This window comes from Urocitellus parryii, chromosome 10 (genome assembly GCF_045843805.1).
Source record: "Urocitellus parryii isolate mUroPar1 chromosome 10, mUroPar1.hap1, whole genome shotgun sequence".
In the NCBI taxonomy this organism is placed as follows: Eukaryota; Metazoa; Chordata; class Mammalia; order Rodentia; family Sciuridae; genus Urocitellus; species Urocitellus parryii.
In genome coordinates, this window is record NC_135540.1 from 14,362,172 (window position 1) to 14,389,108 (window position 26,937).

The following is a 26,937-nucleotide window of genomic DNA, read 5'->3' on the forward strand; positions in this document are numbered from 1 at the left end:
ATGTGGGAGGGGAGATGAATGATAATTATTCAAAAGATAACAATACAAATTACTTATCAAAGATATTGATATTGTCAGGTGATCATAAATTATTCAGCTGAATTATTTAGCTCTCCCCAAAAAACTACTTGGTATTTATTTAAACAACGCCATTTCCAAAAAATCTTTTAAGAACAATTTTTATAACCACATAATCTGGTAGTTTGCTACTTAGACCATTGCAGCTGAAAGTGGTTTATAAACCTGCATTATTAAAATCACCTAGGTGCTTGCTACAAATGTAAAATCTTAAAACATAAACTTCACCCAAATTTACTGAATCAGAATCTGTATTTCAATCAAATTCACAGGTGAATTTCATGTCCATTTAATTTCTATAACTTTAATACAGAACAATTTTTTTTTTTTTTTTTTTTTTTTTTGTGGTGCTGGGGATTGAACCCAGGGCCTTGTGCACGCAAGGCAAACACTCTATCAACTGAGGTGTATCCCCAGACCTTTGAACAATATTTTTCAGTACATTCTTCAATTAAAATTACATGAAATATATAAAAAAGTAGTAATGTACAGGTTTACCAATAGAGATTTTACTTAATTAGTCTTGAGTAGGACACTAGCTTCCCTATTTTTCTTTTATTTGTTTTTTAGGTGATTCCTTTGTTTAGCCAACATAGGAATCACCTAAAAAACTTGTTAAAAAAAATAAGTAAAATTTTTCTCTTCTAAAACTTTGGCTTACCACAATAAGACACTGAGCTTTTAACAAAGTTGAAAAAATATATTCTAATATAATCCAGAACATTCCTCTTCTCCACCACTGAGGCAACAGGTTAGGGTATGTGGATGAAGATAGAGAACAAGGAATCTGGGTCAGAAACACCAAAATAACACTTAATACATGGATCAAGGTGAGTTCCCATGAATCAATGAGTCAAGTAGTTAGAATGTGGAATAATTTGAGCACTTTAAAGAGAGAGAACATGCAATTACTCTGCCTCATACATAGAATACAAAAACATGAAAACCAGATAAAAGAACCAGTGGAAACAAATATCAAAAAGGAAGACAGTTTCCCCAAAATGCAAAATATGAAGGAACCAAATATTCACCAATGACACCTAGATTTTCTGTTTAATTTCCAGTCTTCATGGTATATTTTTGATAGTCCACTGTAAGTTTTGTTTGTCCTCCAGTTCCTGCATGTACAGAGACCCTTCCCAGCTTAAAGTATCTCAGAATTCACAATAAAGGCTACTGTAGTCACTTGGAATAGAGAGAAGGTTTTAGGAACCCCAAGAAAATGTACTCCATGTCTTCACTCATTTTATGAACTGACTGGCAAAGTGAGGTTCTTAAAGAGATTCACAATGCACCTTGCTATAATGCTAGATAGTATAGATCCAATTTACCATTCATAGGCCAGTCTCAGAAGTAAAATTGAAATTTCCTTTTGGTTTTGTTTCTACGCCAATAAGAATTTACAATGGAATTCCATGTATTTATAGGGACCACACATGTGAGGAAAAAAAAGACTAGGAGTGGGAGAAGCTTTATTTTTTAAATGCAAGCCTGAAATACTCAGAGAATAATTTCTTTTTTTTTAATAATTGAATATTGTAAATACATTTACAAATTGAATATTTTAAGATTATTTTAAAAATATTTACAATATGTGCTTTCTTTTTGCCTAAAATATTATATAACAGACCTTTTTGGTCATTTCTATTAAGGATCAAGCCATTACTGATACAGGTGAACACTGTATTGGGTGTAGTCCTGGTAGAAGTCAGCTAAAATCACAATTACAACACAGCTGAATGTTGAAAAATTATGCAATATATCAACCTTCTTAGGCAATTCCTTTGGAAAGGGCCACCTCTTCTGAAGGCTAGTTAAACACTTTGTGGTACATTAAGCTTAATATCCCTATAAAGTTTAGAAAAATTTAATTTAGCTTTTCAACTATTTTAAAAATTACAGTATTAGCAGAAACAAGAATGTTTAAATATCACTTTTGTGTTGTTCTGAATTCATCATATAACTCCTATAGAGCCATATGCACTTACAGTTACACTTTTCATGGAAAATCTAATCCTAGATGACTATTTTACAGACCACACAAGTTTTACTCTGCAGACACCTTTTAATTATAAAATATTGTCTTTTTCAATGAAGTGTGATTGTAAAAACTAAAGCAGCATGCCTCATATTTCATTCTTCCCAACAATTGTATCTGTAGTGCTTCCCTGTCTCACTTTTGATGAACACCACAGAAAGCCCTGTCTGTCTGTCCCAGTCCCCCCATCCTTCCTCTGCTCTCTGAAAGTTTTCCAGTGAAACTTCAAAGTCACTCTGCTTTTTTGAGCCTCTCCTCTGACATGTTCATACCAAGCTATTTCTCCTTCTTATAAGTCTCAGTATAAACTAACAAAATCAACTTTTTTTTTTTTTTTTGCCACACTGATGGCAATCCACAAATGGAATGAGGATAGGGAGGTTTTCTTTCAGAGTAAGATAGGAATTTCGTAGTCTGCTAATTTGGTTGCACAATTAACCTCTGGGACTTTTTTGATTACCTTCAGAAGAATAATTTGGATCTGGGATATAAATATTCTCAAAACTAAAGGAAATGCTGTACTTGCTGAAGGTTGTTTAACACCCAATTTTTTTCTAATTAAACAAGTCTAAATTTATTTCAGAACCTGGAAGCACATATTCAGTAAACTCTAACTTGAGTGTGTCTATGAATGTTAGAATAGGTCCAATTGAAAACAAACCAAAAACACCAAAAGAAAACAAAAAAGAAGGTCCATGATGAAAGAAATAAAGCCAAAGTCTTAAAAACAAAAACCCAAAATAGACATAGCCAATATTATAAACAAAATGAGTTACTTCAAAACCAACCAACCAAGCAACAAATAATGAGAATTTTACAGGAGTTGGTAGAAAGGGGACATAGAGGAAAACTGAAAGCACCATGGTAAGGATTGTGGATGTGATGAGTAGGAGGTGGTTATAGGAGAGAAAAGCAAACAGGAAATCTATGGTTTATGCTGCTCTGAAAGAATATATTGTAATTAATCCCAAAAGTAGTTTTTGTCTTAGATCTGATTTTCTCTCCCTCAGAAACCATATTGTTTTACTTAAATTAAATAAACTATTTTAATACTTTTTGTTATAAGAGGAAGTTATCAGAGATTTATAGTTTTAGTTTCCTTGAATCTAAATCATTTCTCACTTTAAAATATTAATACACTGATCACTATGTTGTGTTGCTCAAAAGTATCATTTCACTACTCTGAAGGGAATAGTTGCCTATTTCTTCATATTTTTAATTTGTACATTCTGAAGGTTGGAAAACATGGACTCAAGTCTCTGACGTCCCTAATTCAAGACTAGAGACAAGCTCCCTGTTAAACCTAGCCCAAATTGCAGATATGTGGGCAAACTAACAGATTATAAATATTTGAAGTCACCAAGTTTTGGGATGGTTTGTGATGTATTACCTGTAGAGACCCTGTTACCTAGAAGAATGCTGATTCCACAATAGTCAACATGTGCTTGGGGCAAGTAGTGGGTGGAAGACAGAGGGTCTCAGGGACAGTTTCAGTGGAAAAGCCCAAAGGGCATTGAGGAGGCTGTTGGTGAGATTTGATGTTATATAAGTAATATTATTGGAAATATTAAGTAATATAATATTATTGGAAATGGGAAGAAAGGAGAACCTTATTATGCATTGGTTATGTATAAAAGAGCCATAATTTGCTAAATTCAAAAATAAAAATACTTTGTTCTCCCAAACCTTTCTATACGACCAAAAAAAAGTGTGAAATGACGAATATTCTGATGCTCTAAATCAAATTATGACACCATAAGATGTTGTTGAGATTTAAGAGAGAATTCAGAAAGTAACTCAAAAAGCCCTTTAGACAAACAGAAGGGCCTATAAAAAAAATCAATTGCAAATCCTCTCAACTAAATAATGGGCCTTTCAGAAGTCTTAAGACAGTTAATTTACAGAGGCATCATAGGGAGTCCAGGATAGAGAAGGATTATCCTAAAAGATAAGTGGTTATAACTTTGGTCAAATAGAGAGAACCCTATTTATATTCACTGAAAACAATTTTTAAGATAATTTTCTGGTCAAAATGGCTCCAGGCTTAGACTAGAGCAGAAAGAGATCATTGGATCTCTAAACTTTAAGATCGGGAAGCTGGCTTATGAGGATCCCAAGGGCAAACCCAGGAGTCTGGAGAATGGAAGGAGAACCATAGAAAATGATCCCTGCAGAGCTGCACTGTGGCCTAATTACCAAAAGCCTAAATGATCCAGATGCTAAGAAGCCAAACCCAAGGAGACTCCTCTGTACTTGGAAGTTACTGCACTGATAAAACCCTGGGTTTGGAGCCTGAGCTCGATTCCATGAGAGGATAAGAAGATTTAAGGTACTGAAAGAAGGTGAGTGTATTTTACATGAGTAGGGAATGGAGATAAATTGCGGCAAGAGGGCATACTGTGGAAATTTAGAAACATGATCCGCAAACTATGACATTTCTCTTTCTGAGAAACAGAGTTTGTGATCTGTTCCTTTCAATACAGGTTCTTTGTCTACCTGACCAATAGTATATCACTGAAGTGATTTCTGGAGCTAGGTAAAAATAGGGGTTTCCATCTATGTCCCACCTCTTGAGACACTGCCACTGGGACCTAACCACCATGCTGAGAGAGAAGGCCCAGGCAGCCCATGAATAAAAGAGCAAGCCCTCAATCATCAGCAATATGCAAGCCTGTGGTGGGGAGAGCTACCTAGGAAGTAGATCTTCTAGTGTGCTGTTTTATGTAACAAAATTTTGAAGTAGTTTGTCACCTTATAATAAATAATTGATGCAAATTTACTCTTATACACCAAAAAAGTTATCTTTATATATAAAAACTTGTACCTCATAGCTTCTCATCATTCTTAAACTCCAAGCGATTTCTAAAGATTTTCTTTTTGATGGTTATCTTAACACATCTTTTGCCACCAGTTTCTTACAGTGGCATAGGAGAGGATCCTATAATTTGTACATAGGACAGATCATAATTCAAATAATATATGACAATGAAGCTTGATAAACCGTGATAAAGGTTCAGCAAAGAAAAAGAATAGGAGATTCACCTATATAATTATTATAAGGAATCAGGCCACATAATTATGAAGGCTGGCAAGATTTGAATCTGGAGAACTGATATGTCAGGTGCGTTCTGAAAGCCAGAAATCAAGAAGAGATGGTGCACCATTTTTAATGTCTGCCGGCAGGAGAAGCCCCTCTTTCTCAAGGAAAGTTCAGATTTTTGTACCATGCAAGTTTTTAATTGGTTGGACAAGGTACATCAAATAAGGGAAGATAATCTGCCTTACTAGGTCTTATCAACTTAAGTGTTATTCTTACCTAAAAACTTCTGCACAGAATAATGCTTAATCAAATATCTGGGGACCCCATGACAAAATTATTTAAAAAAATGGTACATAAAGCATAATCATGAATTTTATTTTTTTTAAATCAAATGTATTTAAGGTGTACAACATGATGTTTTAAAATATACACTTATATACATAAGCGGTTACTATCATGAAGTAAATTCAAATATTCATTATCTCACATACAGAGCTTTTAGAATAAATGAATATTTTATGAAATATACTGGAGGTATAGTTTTTTCTTTTCCTCCCCAATAGGTATTCTTTGGACTCTGTCATTTTACATCTACTATTTCTTTTCCACCTCTACCCTTGAGAAAAAGAATTTCATTTTTCTCACCCTAGGAAAAATATTGCTGCTTAAATTAATTTCTATGTGTGCTTTACTTTCCAATCTATCCCTGAAAGCACCTCATCATTACCAGCCTGTGTTGCTTCCTCCCACCGGAGAGCTTTAATTGGGTGTCCTACTGCTTTGTAATTATACGTGCAAAGCATAATTCAGTCTTACAACTGGGTTCACACCAAACTTTTCTCCATGTGAAAACATTATAGGTTAATGGCACATTCTCAGCTATTTCTATGTTCTTCAGGGGAAAAAAAATATTTCAAATAAACAGAATCTTTGTTGTCCATATCTTATATAGGTTGCTGCCTTTGCAGAAATAATTTGATAAAGCAGTTACCAATGGTTAAAAAGAGCTGGTAATTACCAATTGATATTTTCAATGATATTAAGATTCTTTTGAACATTATATGTTGTTATAGAGAATTAACATTATCATTTAAAAGCAAAAATGGAATTATCATTCAAAGGGCAACACTATAAATGTCCTCAAGAATTCTAGACACAGTACAGGTGAAATTACACAGCTAATTATTATATCTTGCTTCAAAATGTTGAATGATTGATTCCTCTTTTTCAGAATTATAAAGGATACTATCACTTTCAGTTAAGTTTGGAAATTAGAGTATGACTTAAAAAATATATATTCCCTGTCAATACAGGTATTTCAGAGATTTGGATGTCTGTCCAGAGCCAGAATTATTATAAAAACTCTTACATATATTATTTGCTTATTTCCTACTGATTTATCACTATTGAATTTTATAACATGTAGATGTTAACATGGGACTGGATTCCTGGGCCTGTCACTTATTAATTTTGTGACCCTACACAAATCATTTGCCATACAAAAGCTCAGTTTTCTCAGCTCTATAGAAAAGGTAATTAGAGTTCCTACTAGAGAGAATGACAGTAAGAATTAAGTGACATCTGAAAAGATATCTGAAATGTTTAGTAGAGTGCCTCAGACATATTAAACTTTCAGTAAGTGCTTTCTATAATAACACTCAATGTGATTTAACTAGAATTACTTCTGAAATATGAGAAAACATTCTTATTTTAATACTTCAGAATATTAGGCCTTCTTTATCAAGAAAGGCTTGAAGTCAGCAGATGGTGGTGTACCCTGTGGTCTCCGCAACTCAAGAGCCTAAGGCAGGAGGATCATAAATTCAAGGCCAGTTTCAGCAACTTAGCAAGACCCTAAGCAACTTAGTGAGACCCTGTCTCATGATAAAATATACAAAGGGCAGGTTATGTGATCCAGTGGTTATGAACCCCCAGGTTCAATCCCAAGTCCCTCCACCCCAGAAAAAGGCTTGAAATCTCTTGAAGAGATCTTGAACTCTTGTAACTATCTGAATATGATATATGTTGGTATTATCAAATGAAAGAGAATAAATTCAAGGGTTCTTAAGTTGTTTCTGTATTTCCCCCTTATGAGATAGAACTATATTCATTTTATTCTTTATATTTCTTCATATACAGTTTCTGATTTCTTTTAATTGGTTATATATGACAGCAGAATGCATTACAGTTCATGTTACACATAAAGAGCACAATTTTTCATATCTCTGGTTGTATAAAAAATATATTTGTGTCTTAATACATGTATTTAAGGTAATGATACCCATTTCATTCCACCATCTTTTTTACTCCCATGCCCCTTCTCTTTCCCTCTCATCTTTTTGCCTTATCTAAGGTTCATCTAATCCTCCTATGCTAACCTTCCCAACCCCATTAAGAATCAATCTCCTTATATCAGAGAAAATATTTGGCATTTGGTTTTTTGGGATTGGCTAACTTCACTTGGCATTATACTCTCCAACTCCACCCATTTACCTGCTAATGCCATGATTTTATTCTCTTTTATTGCTGAGTGATATTCCATTGTGTATATATACCACAGTTTCTTTATCCATTCATCTACTGAAGGGCATCTAGGTTTGTTCCACAGTTTTACTATTATGAATTGTGCTGCTATAAACATTGATGTGGCTGTATCCCTGTAGTATGCTGTTTTTAAGTCCTTTGGGTATAGACCAAGGAGTGGAATAGCTGGGTCAAATGGTGGTTCCATTCACAGCTTTCCAAGGAATCTCCATACTGCTTTCCATATTGGCTACACCAATTTACAGTCCCACCAGCAGTGTATGAATGTGCTTTATTCCCCACATCCTCACCAGCACTTATTGTTGTTAGTCTTCATAATAGCTGCCATTCTGACTGGAGTGAGATGAAATCTTAGAGTACTTTAGATTTGCATTTCTCTAATTACTAGAGTTGTTGAGCATTTTTTTTCATATACTTGTTGGTTGATAATATATCATCTTCTGAGAATCATCTGTTCAGTTCCTTGGCCCATTTATTGATTGGATTATTTGTTTTTTTTTGGTGTTTAGTTTTTTGAGTTCTTTATATATCCTAGAGATTAGTGCTTTATCTGATGTATGAGTGGTAAAAATTTGCTTCCAAGAACTTTGTTAAATAGAGGTGTTAAAAGAGGGCATCTCTGCATTTTTCCCATTTTTAGAGAAAATGCTTTCAATTTTTCACCATTTAGAATGATGTTGGCCTGGGGCTTAGCATAGATAGCTTTAATGATGTTGAGATATGTTCCTGTTATCCCTAGTTTTTCTAGTGTTTTGAACAGGTATCGGTGCTGTATTTTGTTGAATGCTTTTTCTGCATCTATTGAGATAATCATATGATTCTTATATTTAAGTCTATTGATGTGATGAATTACATTTGTTGATTTCCATACATTGAACCAACGTTGCATCCTTGGGATGAACCCCACTTGATCATGGTGTACTATCTTTGTGATGTTTTTGTATTCGATTTGCCAGAATTTTATTGAGAATTTTTGCATCTATGTTCATTAGAGATATTGGTCTAAAGTTTTCTTTCTTTGATATATCTTTGCCTGATTTTGGAATGAGAGTGATATTGGCCTCATAGAATGAGTTTGGAAGTGCTGCCTATTAGGTGGAGGGTACTGGAAATGGGGTATGGCACCCACTGGTCCTGTTGGGAGACTGCACTTCAAGAATCTCCTTTGGGGTCTGCTCCTGTGATTGTGGGTGCCAGGTCTTATCTCCTCATCTCACCTATAGACCTCACAGTTCCTGCCCTCCACATTAGTTTCTAAAGTGCATCTCCCCCACCCTTTCCCTTTCTTCTTCCTAAACAGGAACCTTTCACTCCAGAGGTCTGTGTGTTGCTCTCTGGTGGCTGCACACCTGTCATGGAGGGCTGTTTTGAATAGGACAGTCACTCTGCAGAGTTAAAGGCCGCCGGGGATTGGGGGGGATTAGAAAATCTTGGGTACCTGGTTATTCAGTGGGGGTAGTTGCCCCAACTAAAGATGGTGATGGAGGTGACCGAAGATGGAGGCAGCTGCTTTCAGCAATGGGGTACCTGGTCGGGTGCGGGGAGCCGATGATGGCTTTGTGCAATGCGTTCAGAGATGAGTTCTGTGTTATGCAGTGTTGCAGCTGTCTGCTTTCCTCCGAGGGCATGATGTCCCCAGGTGCAGTCAGGCTACTGTGAGTAGGGGACTATGGCAGTAGCTGTTGAGTCCCAAGATGGAGGCAACTGGGAGAGCCCCACGTTGGTAGATGGGGGTCCACACAGGAGTGGCAGCCGGAGTTCCTGAATGTGGGTAGCGGCTGAGTGTCCTGCTTGGGATCAGCGTCTGGCAATTCTGCGCAGGTGCTGATGCTGGTGGTCCCGCTAAGGCACCAGAGACCTGCGTGGGTGAGTAGTCGGAGTCAGGAGTCCTGTTCTAATGCTGAAGCCCAGCGAGGCATGGTGGCTGTGATTCCTGTGCAGGATCAGCTGTGGAGGGGTCCTCTATCATTCTCAGCAGAGCAAAATTCCCACCAGTTGAGACCCGGGTCATGGAGTGACACAGAATGCTGTCTCCTCTGGCTTGCCATCTTGGATCCCAGCCAGTTTCTGATTTCTTCCATTTGGAAATCTTGGACCTTTTCCTTCCCCTTTGATCCTATGCTTGTTCTTTTTCGCTCATATTCAATCATGTCTGTTAGGCAGTGAGCACAAATTGCTCTTTATTAATAAATGCCACTGTGCAAATTTAGAAAAGGAGGTATTAGGCCATTATAAAGGCTACTCCATTAAATAAAACAACTTGTTTGAAACAAATTTTAACATCTCACAATGAAATAGATAAATTTTACAGGGGTATTTTCTCCTAGCATGACATACTTCTGCAATTCAATCACTTATTAAACATGAACTTAAAAAGATATTACATGGCAGTTGGTTATTACTATTAGCATGCTCACACCATACAGCCCATGAACACAGCACAGCTTTTTAAAGACCTTCAAGAAATCATGTATTTTCAGATTTGATCTGCCAGAAACTTGTGAAGTATGACTACATCAACAAAGTATATTCTTGGTAAAGTTTTATGCAGATTTAAATTAAGAGTTAGCAATAATATCTTCATCCAATAATTCTGAATGTGTGTTTTATCAATTTTTTACCTGTTACAAAACCTGGCAACTTGTTTTCAAAATATTGTGAATAAAACATCTTTAAATATTCTGTTCCTTTAGGAGGGCATGAAATATTTGCTGAAATATTGCAGTATGTGGAAATCACACATAATACATGATTTTTCTCCTGAATCAGTTTGAAGAAACAAGTTCTTCAGTTTGAAGAAACATGATGAACTTATTAAATATTGAGAAAAGAAAAATCACCGTTCTGATGCTCATATCATTGCTCTCTATTACTATGGTCACTCAACCACTTCAAAGGAAGGTCTCCACTCAGATCCCCCTTTGCCAAACAAAGAACAATCCAGCCCATGTCCACCCAGCCTAGGCCCAGCTGGATCTGCTCTTTATATCTGAAGCATTATCTGCTTGCTGTCAGTCTGCCAGTGTGCTCCCTCCTAAGAAAAAGGGAGGTAGAGGGACAGATTCCATCAAGTGTTGCTCAGGGAACTTTCTATGTTGATGCTTAATACACGCTGGAAATTCAATCAAGACCTCAGAGATGGAGAGAAAGGCCTTACTTTTAATTTTCATGACTACCTATTTTTTGAGCATTTAAGGAGAAAATACAATTATAAGATACTTTGAATCGTGTAGACTTTAAGTTAGTTTGCAAGTATGCTCTGCTAAGGTAAACTGTGGCTAGATTAAATTAGTTTTTTTGCCAAGATTTTAAAGTCAAAGGAGTAAAGTAAGCTCTGATGAAGAAGTAAGAATCAGGTCAGTATCTATAACCAGGGTTTTATAAACAGATTGGCATCACTATATGGTATTTACACTGGAAATGGAAATGTTGTCCCAAAATAAATGAGTTCTGTTTGAGAGTCAATATTAGAAAACTATGCAAGAGAAATATTTTTTTACCTTTAAGCTTCACATATTTTTTGAGAATTTTAAAGACACATGGTAAGTGATTTTTACTCATTAGATAGCCTTCAAATTACTCCTAACAGTTTTGAAAACAAAAATCTGCTTTCCAGAAGTTGAAAATACTGAATAACTGTATGCTATTGTCACTCTATCTCCAATTCACTATTCAGCAATGTGATATTGAAAATAGCCTGACATTAACCATGTTGGTATTTTTTTATACTACAGAAAAATCATCAGATCCTATAAATCAAGACTTGATTCGTTGCTTAATTGATTATCTAGAGTTAAGATAGTAATTAATAAAAGGTTAATAATGCAGATTAAATGTTAAAGATTAATATATTTTTCACCTTTCCATTGTGATGAGCTCGAGCTCATATTATTGAGGAAGTTGCTTTCCAGTATTTCAATATTATCTGATTCAGCAAAGAAGTCATGACATTTATTGACATATGAAGGACTGGCATACATTCCAGGGCTTCATATCTCTCTCTCTCTCTCTCTCTCTCTCTCTCTCTCTCTCTCTCTCTCTCTTAATAAAAAGGAAATCTATACCAACATCATGCTGGTATTACATTTAGAAAGCTAGCTGTTAAACATTTGCCAATATACCAATGATCTAAGGGGATGGTAGAGCAAATGATACTAAGAAGAACCAGGATACACAGGACAATATGTAAAAGAGAGCTTCCTCTCAGTCCTGACTGGAAACCTATGAGGAAGAAATAAACTTATAGACAGTCTATAAGTATCAGTATTTAGGAATACAAATTTTTCCTTTTTTTTTTTTCAACACAGAATCTTAGTTTATACCTAAGAATATAACACAAGAAGGTAGAGAAAATCAGGTGGAACTTCTGCTGGACTCAACAGCTAGGTGCACAAACAATGCCTTGCCCAGGCTGATATGGTCAGGGCTAGCCTTGGTTTCTCTTCAGCATCTTTGAAGAAATTCTTCCTTTCTCAGATACCCAATACCCTTCCCTACAGCTTAGTGACTAATCGTTCTCCCATTGAATGTCCTATCTGGAGCTCACCGTACAGGCCCACCACCTACTCGAGAGTTTCCCTGATCTTTGACAAAACCAATTGTTGCCATATAAGCCATTCCTTTCAGTTACTTTAATTTTATGTAATTAACCTAAATTATTAACTAAAATTTTACTGGCCAAAATGATATTTTGGATTATTCTAAATTGCAGTAAAGAAGAAGACCATTGCAAAATCATAGAGAAAAAAAAATTATTTCACAAATGCTTTCGTGTTATGGACTATATGAAGCCAACCCAAACAAGTCTTATGATAAAACTCTAACTGCAATTAGGCCTCAAAATGTGACTGTATTGTTTTTTATCTTGTTACTGATTTCTAGTTTCATTCTATTATTTGAATTAAGGACTTTAAATAGGTAATTAAAACTAAATAAGCACATATGGGTGAGTCCTAATCCAAAAAATATTAGTGTCCATATAAGAAGGAGGAAAGAAGTAGACATCAAGCCAAAAATTAATCAAAAGAGATAAAGGAGGTCAACTTCCTATTGGTTAAGAGAATTATACAATAATAATATATAATGATTATTAAAATTTATGATTAAAATATCAAAATTTCAGTGTACCTATAAACATAAAAAACCCTACTCAATACTCATGTACACCCTGATACAATCATACTGAATGATTTGAACACACCTCTCTCACCAATAGATATGTCATTCATATGTAAACTAAGACACTTCAGAATTAAAAAGCATTATTAATCAAATAGACCTATCAGACATCTATAAAATATTTCACCCCTAAACAATCTAATATACTTTCTTTTCAGCTCCACATGGAATCTTCTCTAAAATAGAACACATATTAGGAAACAAAGAAAGCCTGAGCAAATTAAAAAAATAGAAATAATTCCTTGCATCCTACCAGATCATAATAGAATGAAACTAGAAATCAGTAACAAGATAGAAAACAAAGCATTTTAACATGTGAAAATTGAATAATATACTTTTTTATTGTTTTTTTTAAAAAATAAATGACAGCAGAATGCATTACAATTCTTATTACATGTATACAGCACAATTTTTCATATCTCTGGTTGTATATAAAGTATGTTGACACCAATTCACGTCTTTATACATGTACTTTGGATAATAATGTCTAACACATTCCACCATCCTTGCTAATCCCCTGCCCCCTCCCTTTCCCTACCAACCCTCTACCCTATCTAGAATTCATCTATTCCTCCCATACTCCCCCTCCCTACCTCACTGTGAGTCAGCCTCCTTATATCAGAGAAAACATTTGGCATTTGTTTTTTTGGGATTGGCTAACTTCACTTAGCCTTATCTTCTCCAATGCCATCCATTTACCTGCAAATGCCATGATTTTATTCTCCTTTATTGCTGAGTAAAATTCCATTGTATATATATGCCACATTTTTTTTATCTTTATCCACTGAAGGACATCTAGGTTGGCTCCACAGTTTAGCTATTGTGAATTGTGCTGCTATAAACATTGACGTGGCTGTGTCCCTGTAATATGCTGTTATTGAGTCTTTTGGGTATAAACCAAGGAGAGGTCAAATGGTGGGAATATACTTTTGAATGAGGAATGAGTCATAAAACATCAGAAAGAAACTAAAAAAATTAGGAAAAATTAGAACAGAAATACAATATATCAAAATCTCTGGGACAGTATTAAGGCAGTTACGAGAGGAAAGTTTATAGCATTGATCGCCTACATTAAAAAAAAAGCAAGATGCCAAATAAATAATCTAATGTTACACCTCAAGACCCTGGAAAAGCCAGTGAGACTCTGGATAGGCTGCTTCTCTGCCTTTTCTAGATTCTGGTCTAGTTCTTCTCACTAGGACTTCCAGTACTATGCTGAATAGAAGAGGTAAAAGTGAACATTCCGGCTCTTATTCTCAGAGGGAAACACTGAATCTTTCACTAATGTATAGTATGTTATGTGGGGTGTTTCATATACAGTTTTTATTATGTTGAGTTAGATTTCCACTATTCCTAGCTTTGTAAGTATTATTAGGAAAAGGTAGTGAATTTGGTCAATTGTTTTTTCTTTATTGAGACAATCATGTGGTTTTCACCTTTCCTTTTGCTAATGTGGTATATCATAATGATAAATTATTCTTTATTAAATTATCCTTAAATTCTAGTATAAATCTCACTTGATCACGTTAATCAACTTCTAGTATGTAGGTCTCATTTTAGTATTAAGTATACAAGTACCAAAGCTGTGAATATATTCAAAAATTACTTATTTCTGTTAGAAATAATTAAGCATTTGCTCTAAAATAATTTTCTTTACATTTATGCAATATAAATTTCTCATCCCTGACATGATGGTGATACAAATGAAAACACTTTGAAACCAAAGACTGCTAAATGCTGAGGAATAGAGAACATAACACAGTAAAAAAAAAAAGTATGAAATTTATGAATGTCAGCAAGTGGGTAGTGAGAATGATGATAATTATATTAATTTTCCAGGACTGTCATAATAAAGTGTGAGAAATTGAGTGGCTTAAAATAACAGAAATTTAATAGCTTATAGTTCTAAGGGCAAGGTCCAAAATCAAGGTGTTGGCAGGTCTACAATCACTCCAAGACTCTGAATAGAAGACTTCTCTATCTCCTCTAGATTATGGTGTTTCTAGTGATCATTAAATTTTCTTCTTTTATAGATGCAGCCCTCCAATCACATGGCCATCTTCTCATTGTGTGTATTCACATTATCTTCTCTTTGTATCTGTCTCTGTGTCCAAATTTCCCCCTTTTTTTAAAAAAAAATGAAGATTCAATAACCAAACTGGAGTAAAGTCCACTCTAATAACCTCATCTTCACTTGGTTAAGTTGCAAAAAAAAAAAAATCAATTTCCCAAAATAGGTCATATTCTGGGTTTAACCAACTACTGGTTAAATTTTGAAGATTTAACCAAATTAAGAAGAGGTTAGCCCTAAAAAGAACTCATCTGCAAAGACATTCCTTCTAGATAACCTCACATTCTGAGTTGCTGGAGGTTAGGACCTCACAATATATTGCAATTCACCACAATGGTGGTAAATATGCCTTTCTGGTGTTGTAGAATGCTCAGCTCTTAAGATTCTGTTTTCCCTCCGCATAATTAAGAAGTGAGGGGAACATGTTCTTAGATCATACCAGCTCTTTGCATTCTGCTTATTTTTGCTTATGAATCCAATCCCTTCCCTTTCTATCACACCAAATACCCAGAGGCCAGTATCTGTATATGTTCTCTTCCCTTCTCTTACTTTCCTTTCATTTTAATCAAACCATTCCTGAGTCTTCTATTTGTTCTCAGCCACAAAAAAGAAAAATACATTTCCAAGGAGTAAACTGAAAGGGAAACTTTAAGATAATGGAAAAAAGTCTGACCTCAATTAGGTGATTAACGCCAACTATTATGTGTGCATTTCCCCAAAACATGAATATAATTGTCTAGCAAATAATTCCCAATATTATTTAGAAACCGAATATTAGTTTGATGTCACACAAAAGCAAAATGAAGAAAATTCTCTCCCCTTCTAGATTTACAAAACTGTATACATGAGGAATACTTACATCTGAATATTAAAGTGTGATCTATAATTATTTCCCCCTCAAGTATTTTATCACATGTACAAAAATCCCTAAAGAAAGACTCTCTAGTACTCACAGCCAGGTACGCAGATCTGCCTGTGCAGAAAGATTCAGATCAATGCCTCTTGTCCCTACTGTCCACCTCTTCAGCTGTACTTGAGACTTGGTTGAACAACAGTGAGTGAATGCACCTAAATGAGTTATCTTAGTTAGCCTTGCATAGTCTTAAATATAAAAATTAAAGTATTTAGCATATGCTTTTTATACATATTTCATATCCCAGTTGTTATTTGGAGTACAACAGAAAGCATATGCTGCTTATACAGGCTTTTTCAGAATTTTTTATTGCTTGTTTCCTTCAATGTTCATGTTAATACCTGTGTTTCATCTTCAGACACATCCGAAATCCTAGCGTGTCAATGTATTGACCTTAAAAATAAAATCACTTTATACTCTTATCTGTTTGGGGTATTTAAAATAATGATTTTGACCCTTCAATCTAGAAAAGTATATGGCATGCACAGTATCAGAGATATTGAGTTAAAGGAAGAACAGACAAATTGTAGCAACTGTAAGTTGCATCAAAGTAATTTCATTTTGGCAACACATAAAGAAAGTATTTAAATTTAGATAGATCCAATTGTGCTTTCCATAACAATTTCAAAACATCCCTAAGCCATTTTCAAGAATTTTGTGATTGAGAGAATATAAAAAGAAGTTAAATTAGTCAAAATGATTGGATTCTGACAGTTTTGGCAGATTAAGAGTCATGTCTATTCAAGAAAGTACAGATGCAATCAGAAGAGGAATGAAATATAAAGAATTAAATTTCTTAAATAATAATTTACATAGTTTTGCATTAATAAAACAAAAAAAAACTTAGTGAATAAGGGAATATGCATATATTTATTTAACATAACATATTTAAAATGTGTTTTTAGTGAGTTTGTCTCTTTTAAAGGTATGTGATATGGCTGACATAAAACTAAATTAGTAGCATTCTTATTTCTTATCATTTTACATTACTAAATACCAGATGCATAGATAATTATCATGCGTAAGTATAGGCTAGTATTCAAAATAACTCTTCCAGTTTTCATTTTTCTCCCACTCAATCTAAATCCTGTCCTCAGGTGGACATCAGTATTTTAATTTAAAATTTTTAATACTGTATATCACTCAAAATATACTTTTACTTAAAATGAATACCATAAAAATGTATTTTTGAATTTGTCCTTGATATATACATTGTTTGACCTACAGAGGTGCATACACACTTTATTGGACATAAAATATTCAAATTTTATTTTTCAGAAAGCTTGAATATCGTGTTATGCACACTCAGAGAATGTGAAAATCAGGACCTGTGCCCACTCTCCTCTGCTCATTGGGGAACAAATAGCACTCAGGGAACAGGTGTCCTCTCCACCCTCTGTGCCAGTTTCCTGCTCTTTGCCAAACCTGTAGTTCTGTCTGGAAATGTTATCTGGGCACCAGAGGTGGCCTCTCTTGCATTTAGCTTGAGTCCTTCCTTCTATGGCTCTCAGAACAAAAAAAAAAGGGGGGGGGTGGAGAGAGAGAGAGAGAATAAATAAATAAATAAATGGGGTAACTATCTGAGCAGTCTCTGGGAGAATGTCCAGAATGTCTGAATGATAATTTTGAAAGGAGAAAGGCAAGGAGACTGCCCTCTTGTGATTCAAGGAAAAAGGCAAATTCTCTCAAGCGAATTCATGAAGGGAGTCATATGGTTGTAGAGCACTTTGATATTAGGTAAATAATAATAATGATGATGATGATGATAAAAAGAAGAAGAAATTAAATACATACTTTATCAATGAAAACAGAAAAAATGTTCTGAAATTTTTAATCCTTCTGTGTATATATATATGTAAAATGTTAAAACTTTTTTTAATGTTAAAACTCATTTGGGAGCAGTTCACTGTGATTTTTGTTTTGTAAACTTTTCTCAAACTAAAAGTGAATTTGAATGGAAAACATTGAGATGGAGACTGATGCATAGGGACAGGTAGCATTTAATAGATGGGGAAGGGAGAAGCACATAGACCAAAGGATCAAATGCACTTGAGCCTGGGCTGTGGCCGGGGGCTACGAGGAGGAAACAACCTGGCAACATCAATAAGATCCGAGGTGTAGTAAGTGGTGGTGAATATTGGAGGGAATTCAAGTGTTTTCAGAATAATCACAACTGGAAAAAAAAAAAAGAAAAAACCAAGACCACATAAAACTTTAACCAGGGAATGAAAGAGGAAGAGTGATATTTAGGAAACATAGGCAACTACAAAATTACTAAGAAAGTTGAAAGGAATAAGGCCACTTACTATTAGACCACTTGTTACTGATACAATATTATTAATAATTATACCTAACTTCATTGAATTGTAGAAATGATCAACTGAAAGATCCACCATGGTCTATCAATTATTTTACATTCAGGAGTAAATAGTATGTGGCCACACAGTATACCACATACTATAGACTGTAAAACACAATCTCATTTCTGAGATGTTAAAATGTGAAAAAGTATTTTATTTAGTAGATGATATAATAACAATAGTTAGTAATTTCCTTTATTTGTTAGAAATTGTGCTAAAAGTTTAATATATATTAATTCATTCTCAAAGTTCCTATGAACTATTTTAGTATCATCTCTATAAAAAACAACAACAAAAGACCTTTCAGAAGTTGGTAAACTCCTCTTGACTATACAGCTGAACAAAGTCAAGGTTGCTGCTCAAACTAGGTCTCATAAAATGATGGGAAATGCTGAATTAACAATCATTAGAAGACAAGAGAAGTGAATATTAACATTATTTCTATCACAGACATAAGAAAACACTATGAATGAAAGCAACACAGAAAATCATCCTTAAGTTCTCCAATACAAGGAACTAAAATTAAAGAAACTACACTGGTGGTAATGGGCATATTCAGAAAGATAACTGGTTTCAGGGAATATAATATTTGTTAGAAAAGGTTGACTTTCCAATAACCTAAGAGCAACAAACTTGTGTTGCCATTTACCAATTGTACAAATGGGACTAAAGCAAAAATGAAAAGTCGGGGAATCCAAAGTAAAGTGGCACTTGAAGCCACGAGAAGAAATTGGCCTTAGCATGTGAATTTTTAAGGAGGCGCAGCAGGAGACGCGGGGCCAATATTTGAGTATAAACCACAGCAATGAATCAGAAAGAAAGTGCCAGCTGCACCGAAAGATAAACTGGCCAGAAAGACTGAAAAACAAGAATAATAAAGAGGCTTATAGATCAAGAGAATCTAAAGAATTGTAGAGATTTAATAAAACATGAATTGAGAAAAGGTTATTGAATTTGAGTAGGCAGGTGGTGATATTAAGAGAATAATTTCAGTAGTAAAGTGATTTCAGAAGCCGGATTTGCAAGGGATTAAAACAGAAATAAGTAGAAGCTGTGGCCCAGGTGTAGGTCAGCATTTCATGAACTGGCAATAAAAGAAAGAAAGGAAGCAGAATGTTAGTTAACACAAAACCACAGAAAGGAGAAATTCGAAATATCAGCAAAGGCAGTAAAGGTAACATGAAAGAACTGAGGCAGAATGCAATTTGAAAATATGCCACAGAGAGAAGTTTGAGAGGTCCACTAGAGACAGTCCTTCCGATCACCTCACAGGATTTTATTGAGGAACTACTACTGAGTTCCAAACTGCATAGCGTCTGTGGTTAAGTTGCTTAAAATCCACTGAGGAAAACAGAGGCCAAAGGCAACTAAAATAAAGTAAGTAATACATATAAGGGGAAGTACAGCAGGCAAAAAAAAACCAGCAAAGGCAGAAGTCAGACTGTGGACAAGGTTAGCCATGGATGGGTTACCCAAGCAGACTTTTAAAACTTAAGCGTATGGAAGGAAGAGAGGGAAATGAGAAAACAACAAAATTTCAGGCAAAACTTAGGTTTCTTAGAACCTAGAAGTAGTGTGCTAGTGTCTCCACAAGAGGAGAATAATGATGAGGGATGCAGGTGAAGAGGTTAGCAGGGCACCTGCCGAGTGGAGTAACCTTTCGCTGACATTTAGATACAGACTGCTCAGTAATCAGGTTGCATACACACACAGAAACACCGGTGGAAATTTAAACTGAGTAAGAAAATCCTCTTCATCTGCCTTAAGAGAAAATCACAGATTTCCCACAAAAGTTCACATTTAATATTTTTATAAAACGTATGGCGTATGTCATATATTTATTTCCTGTGACTACTATAGAAATTTATCATAAGTTTAACAGATAAAAATAATGTGAATTTATCTTATAGCTCTGGACGTCAGAGGGAAATTGGCCTCTGAGGCTAGGGGAGAATTCCTTGCCTCCCTTTCTTCAACTCCCAGGGAACAGCTGCTTTCCTTTCTTCATGGTCTACTCCTCAAACTACAAAGCCAGCCACGTCAGGCTGAAATGTCTCACAGTTCCACCATTCTGGTTTTCTCCCTTTCACCTCCCTCTACCATTTATAAGGACCCTCAGATTATTTTAAGCCCACCCAATAATCTGGGAAAAACCTTCCCATCTCAAAGACAATTGGTTAACTTATTTAATTCCATCTGGGACCTTAACTCCCCTTTGCATGTTTCCTAACATATTCAGTTTCTGGGGAGTAGGACATAGATGTCTTGGGAGGCTGTTATTCTGCCTCAACTATTATTCTACCACAACTGGGTATAAAGTCTGAAAAATATATATAAAAAAACATTGTGCTACAGGAAAGACCACTAAAGAGCATTCATAAAATATTTGCTATGCACAGAGATAATAAGCTCTAGGAACAATTAATTTAATTTAATTTAAGTAATATTTTAAAGCAATGCAAGATAAACTCAACTACACTGTGAAAAATAGAAAGTACACTGGTCCATTTTCAAAATACAGTATTTAAATGTAAAAATCCGATTGTAAAACGTCAGCAGGACAAGCCAAATATCCTCAGTTAAGAGGCAAGAGGACAGCTCACTGGTCAAATGAGGGAAACTTGAGATCAGACCTTGATTCTCCCTTCCTGAACACATGACTCTGAGCAACTCCTGTGCCTGAAGGGGAAAGTACAGCAGGCAAAGAAAACAGCAAGGGCAGAAGTCAGACAATGGACAAGGTTAGCCATGGAGGGGTTACCCAAGCAGAATTTTAAAACTTAAGCCTATGGAAGGAAGAGAGGAAAATGAGAAAACAACAAAATTTCAGGCAAAGCTTAGGTTTCTTAGAACCTAGAAGTAGTGTGCTCCTTTAGGAGCAACCTTGAAGGAGAAAAAATTCATCAAAAGGCAACAATTTAGCCCGAACTAAATAAAATTAAAGAAGCTAATAGAAGAAAATGGTTAGCACGAAATACCCTGTTGGACATTTGAGATACAACATGACGAAGACAAGACCCCTACAATACGGATGGGTCATTAAAAGTATTTCAGCAAGAGCAGTGGACTCACATTCAGAACTGTGTTTTGAGAAGCTCTAAACAGTGTGGAAGATGGATTGGAAATGTTAAGACTGAGAGGAGGAAAACAAATTAGTTAAAAGGTTGCTGTAATCCTAAACTAAGACCAGAAACAATGAAGATGGGTAAACCAATTAGAAAAGCATTTCAGAAAGAGAATCAGCAGAACTTGATGACCCAATAAATGTCAAATATAATGAAAGAAAGACATTATTTAAGTGAATTAATGAATTAAAAAGAAAAGGAATATATATGGAATATATATGTATATGTATGTGTGTGTGTATATACATATATATGGATACATATATATGGATATATATATATATATATATATATATATATATATATATTATATATATATATAGAGAGAGAGAGAGAGAGAGAGAGAGAGAGAAACAGACAGCAGAAGGGGAGAGCAGAGTGGAAATAAGCAAGTAACCCCTGAGTCTAACAAATTTCCAGCCCCTTGACAAACAGGAGGTAATGGGAAGGGGCAGGTCTAACCAAGAAAAATAAACTGAGTATGTGCCAAAATGAACCCACCCCCCCTCCAAAAAAGGCCTTCCTGCCACAAGAGAACAAAGGAGGTGGGAACAACTGAAGGCACCTTTATTTAAATAACCCAGTAGGAGACAGTAAAATCTAGGTGACTGGCAAGACTGTACACACTATAGTACTCAGCCAATGAGAATCAAGGAGGGGGACCTTGAACTCTAGGGAATAAAATGCTGATTGCAAAGGCTCTGGGTGTGTCTGCTCACCCAGACACCTAATCTTGCAAGACTGTCAGTAAAAAGCCACACTTTTTCTATACCTTGTGTCACTTAGTCCATTCTGTGGGTCTGCACAAGTGACCTGGTTTCTCATACGTCTCAAAAAATTATCACATTTAATAAAGGAGGTATACTGAAGTCCTTCAGGGAATTGTTAGATGTGTAGTGATAAAAATTCTCAGGTGTTGTACTTTTTATGTATCCAAGTAACTCATTATTCTGGTATAGTAATATCATTTGAGGGACATTTGTTATGTATACTGATAATGGTATTAACCACAGCATTTTGGAAGAACTGTATTTGACAGGAGAAGACCTAAATTCATATTGGGATGATATCAGCTGCCTTATTAACCTGGGAAAAATCATTATTTCTCTCAGTACAATAATATAGTTTACTTACCTTTTAAGAGTGTTGTCATGATTATGCAGGTAAGGGACTTTGTAAGCTTTAGAGTACTATTCATAGGGGTTGTGCTGTGGAAGTTACACTGTGGTGAGCCTTTATTGTTATATATATTAGGTATTACAGACAATTGTTACAGAAGTAAAGGGATTAAATCAAAGAGTATAATTTTTAGGCCACAAGAAAAATAGAGTAAGGAAGAAAAAGACTAATTTGCATGAGAAAAGAAGTAAAAGTATCTATTTTTGGAGGAAGAATCAAGAACTTCAAACAGAATTGTAACTGATGCATAAAGAAAAGCATCTAAAGAATGGATAATTGATTTGACAGGGAGAAGGAAGAAGAGCAAAAACTTAATCTAAGACTGTGCATGGAAACAGAAATGTATGTTTGTTTTCAAAATTATGGATTAAAAATAGTAAACACATCTTATTACAGAATAGAACAAAATGAGGTTATGGCTAAATTCCACAGATATGGACATCCAGTCATATGCAAGGACATATATTTGTAGAGTAATTGATTAAAAAAAGATGACATAAATAGATATATAAAGAAATAGATAATAGATACTGAAAAAAGGAAGGGAGGAAGGAGAAACAGAGAAGAAGGGATAATATCTTCTGTCATTTTTATTCAATTGTAGTTGCATCCTAGAGTATGGTGGGTAAAGAGCTTAGTAATGTAACAATTTTCTTCTGTCATGAAAATAGTGTCTAAGTGAACATTAGCCTTGATGTACACAGTTTCTCAGATACATTATATATGTTGCTTGCTCCTTTATAGCTTCTAGAATAGTCTCTATTTTTATATATCTGAATTTTTATTATAAGATCTGGGGAGTTGGCTGTGATTTTTTTTGCTTGCTTTTGTTTGATTGTGTCTGATCTAAACATTGCTTTGCCTAGTGCTGTTCACATTGCAGAAATTTAGCAAATGTATTTATGAATCTATTGATTACAGGAAATATCAGAATTTGTTTTATAAAATTTTGGCAAGTAGTAATTTCCTCCATAAATTAGCAGATGCCATCTTCAATTATTTGGTATTACTAATTATTTATTGAAAAATGTTGTGCAAATCCTGGAATTTCAGTGCTCCCCACCCCCCCGCTAATGAATTGAGGGCACATAACAGAGAGAATGTAGAGAAAGAACAACAAGCCAGCAAGCCACAGAACATGCAGCTATATACTCCACAAACATCCAGATTACACAATGGTCTTGCCATATTTCAGAGGGGAATAATATTTTAAATTATTAATATAGTACAATTAGGTGTGGTCACCACCTTCACCTGTGGACATCCTGGTCCATGTTTATTATGCGTGCTACTGACTCTAAAGATAGGCAGGCACAGGCATAAAGAAAGCAAGGAATGAAGGAGATTGGGAGGAAGGAAGAAATAAACTCTTTGGAGCTTACTTTTGTCTTCTCCTACTTTCCATCCATACTAAAAAGCTTTTACTACTCCCACAGTAGAACAGATAAATTTGCTTTTTTAAAATCGTATTTTTACAATTACTTGTCATAAACAGTTACTGACACTAAATACCCAATACATATTTTGTACCTCCTCTGGTACTTTGTTTAATTCATATTGCAACATGACCCCCAAATTAGGCAGTGGTTTGTTTGGATAACTGGATACACAATTCTGTCCTTTGTTTCCAAAGAAGACTCAGAATAGCCAAATTATATCGGTGAGAGAATTTTGCAGGAGATTCTCTTACTTCCCATGTGATACATTTTCTTTCTACTTATCAGTGAGAGGCTCCTGATGATAAAGACAGAATGCCTGCCCAAGTCAACAAGACTCTTTCCCATAGGAAATAAAAGAAAAACAAATGATTGCTTGAATATATTTCTAGAAACAGTCTTTTCATTTAATTTCATTGAAAATAAATGGAAAATGGCCTTTCTAAGATGTGATACTAAATAATGAACTCCAGTGGGCAATGCCAAATCCCCAGAAAATGGCACAGTTGGTGGGAAGGTACAAATTAGGGAGCAATAAAAGAGTTGGGCAAAAATTACTGCCTTTGGGGTCTGCTAAAAGACTGGAATAGGACCTGGACTAGGATCTCAATGGAAATCCATGTAGACAGCACAGCCATCATTAGGCCACAAATCACATTATGAAATAAATGACGTAAACTTTACTTCAGGTAGGTTTTACAAAAAACACCATAGTTTCTTCTCAAGTCACAAAGTTTTGATAACTTACCAGACTAGCTCCTAGGTGTACCATGACTCAGAAAAATTAAAAACACCTGTTGCAAGTTCAGTGACCTCCTTACCAATAAGCTGTTCTTCTCCAGCCACCCTTCATTTCAGTGATTGTAAAACTCCAGCTCTCTTATTGAAGAATGCCTTGAAGAAAATGATACTTGCTTCACAGTTCATAACTTCCTTGGCTCCCTTCAGTTTTCTGAAATAATAGCCAAAGGACAGAGAAAATATAAGGGAAAGCATCTTCCTTGGATACCAATTGGTATTGGTTGATCTCATAAATCAGTTTCCTCCTGGACACTGCAGATCAGGGATAGTTTTAAAGGAGAATTTTTTTTTCTAGATTGATTTAAATTGTTATAGTATCTCCAGAAAATTTATGTCTAGACATTTAATGGTGGCCACTGTTAAGGTCTGCAACAGCAGAAAGGTTTGTTTTTTTTTTTTTTTGAGTTTAGTATTCATTTATCTTTACTCTTTACTGTTTTACTTAGAATCATTTAATGTTCAATGTAGAAGCACAAAAAATTATTGATATTTATCGTCAAAAGATTAACCTTCAAAATTGTCACATTATTACCAAGCCTCCCCCGACCCCCGCCATTTTTTTTTTTTTTTGGAAAGAAACAACTGGATATCTTACTGTGGTTCTTTTATTATAAGGTTCTGTCAGTTCAAGATCAAAACTGATTTGCATAAGTAAGGCCTTGAGTTGAAGATAACAAACAGTATTATATTTGCACCGAGAAATAATTTACACTAATTCTATGAAACTTCAGCTTTTATCTTAAGTGATATCAAGAGACATTATAAAATTTTAAGCAGAGGAATACATGAAAACATTTTGAAGGATGTAATTAAGTCCATTGATGTCTTCAATCTGCATAAAATGTGTTCAGTGATTTTTTTTTTATGATAATGATAAAGTAATCCAGTTCTATCCTTGCTTTGGCACCTGACTATAGACTGCTATACATTCATGTAACACAGATATTTAAAATATCTCTTTAAGTCACCATTTATTTGACAGTTTTACCAGAGTCCATCCTAGATGCCTATTCTAAGTCTTCAAAAAAACTCAGTGGTAAAAACATTTTGCGGAAGAAAAAAATGAGGCTTAGAAAGTTTAAGCATCTTTCCCACATTCACATACTTGGCAATAAAATTCACACTAAAGTCGATCTGGTTCCAGTATCTGTGCTCTGAGAGAAATAAAAATGAAGTTTTTATTAATGGTATAATTGTCATGATTCTCCAGAGAAACAGAACAATAGTACATACGTACACACACACACACACACACACACACTCAAACTATTATGGCCATTGTCTCACGAAATTATGGAGAATGAGAAATCCCACCATCTGCTGTCTGCAAATTGGAGAACTTGCTGTGGTGTGATTTGGTCTGAGACTGAAGAATGAGAGAGAGGAGACCTGATGGTATAATTAAGGGTCTGAATCTAAAAGTCCAAGAGCCAGAGGCTCAAATGTTCAGGGGCAGAAGAGAAAAAAAGATATTACCATTTAAGAAGAGAGAGACCATTACTATTTCTTTACCTTTTTATTCTAATTAGGCTCTGTTATGCTTTAGATATGAGATGTCCCCAAAAGCTTATGTGTGAGACAATACAAGAATTTTCAGAAGTTAAATGATTAGATTATGAAACTTTTAACCTGATCAATGGGTTAATAGACTGATATAGATTAACTTTAGGCAGGTAGAATGTGGCTAGTGAAAGTAGGTCACTGGAGGTGTATCTTTGGGGTTTATATTTTGTCAGATATAATTTGGAAAACAAAGTTCTCTCTGCTTCCTGTTGATTTATACTTAGCTCCTTCCTCTACTATACCATTCTGCTATGATTTTCTGCTCACCCCCAAATTGTGGAGTCGACTTTTCCTCTTCTATGTTTTCTGTCAGATATTTAGGTCACAGTAACGGAAAAGCTAAAATAGAAAATGGTACCAGGAAGCGGTGTTACTGCTATGACTAACCTGACCTTGTGGTTCAAATTTTCAGGGGAAAATTTTTTGAAAAGTTTAGAGATACAAGCTGGAACAGATTTAAAATGTTGTAAGTGGAGCTTAATGGGTGATGCTAGTGGGTGCTCAGACTATCAATAGGACTGTGGACAATAAAGACTGGGCTCATCATGTTTCAGAGAAAAAGGAGGATCTTTTTGGAAATTGAACTTGAGGCCATTGTGTTACATTCTGGT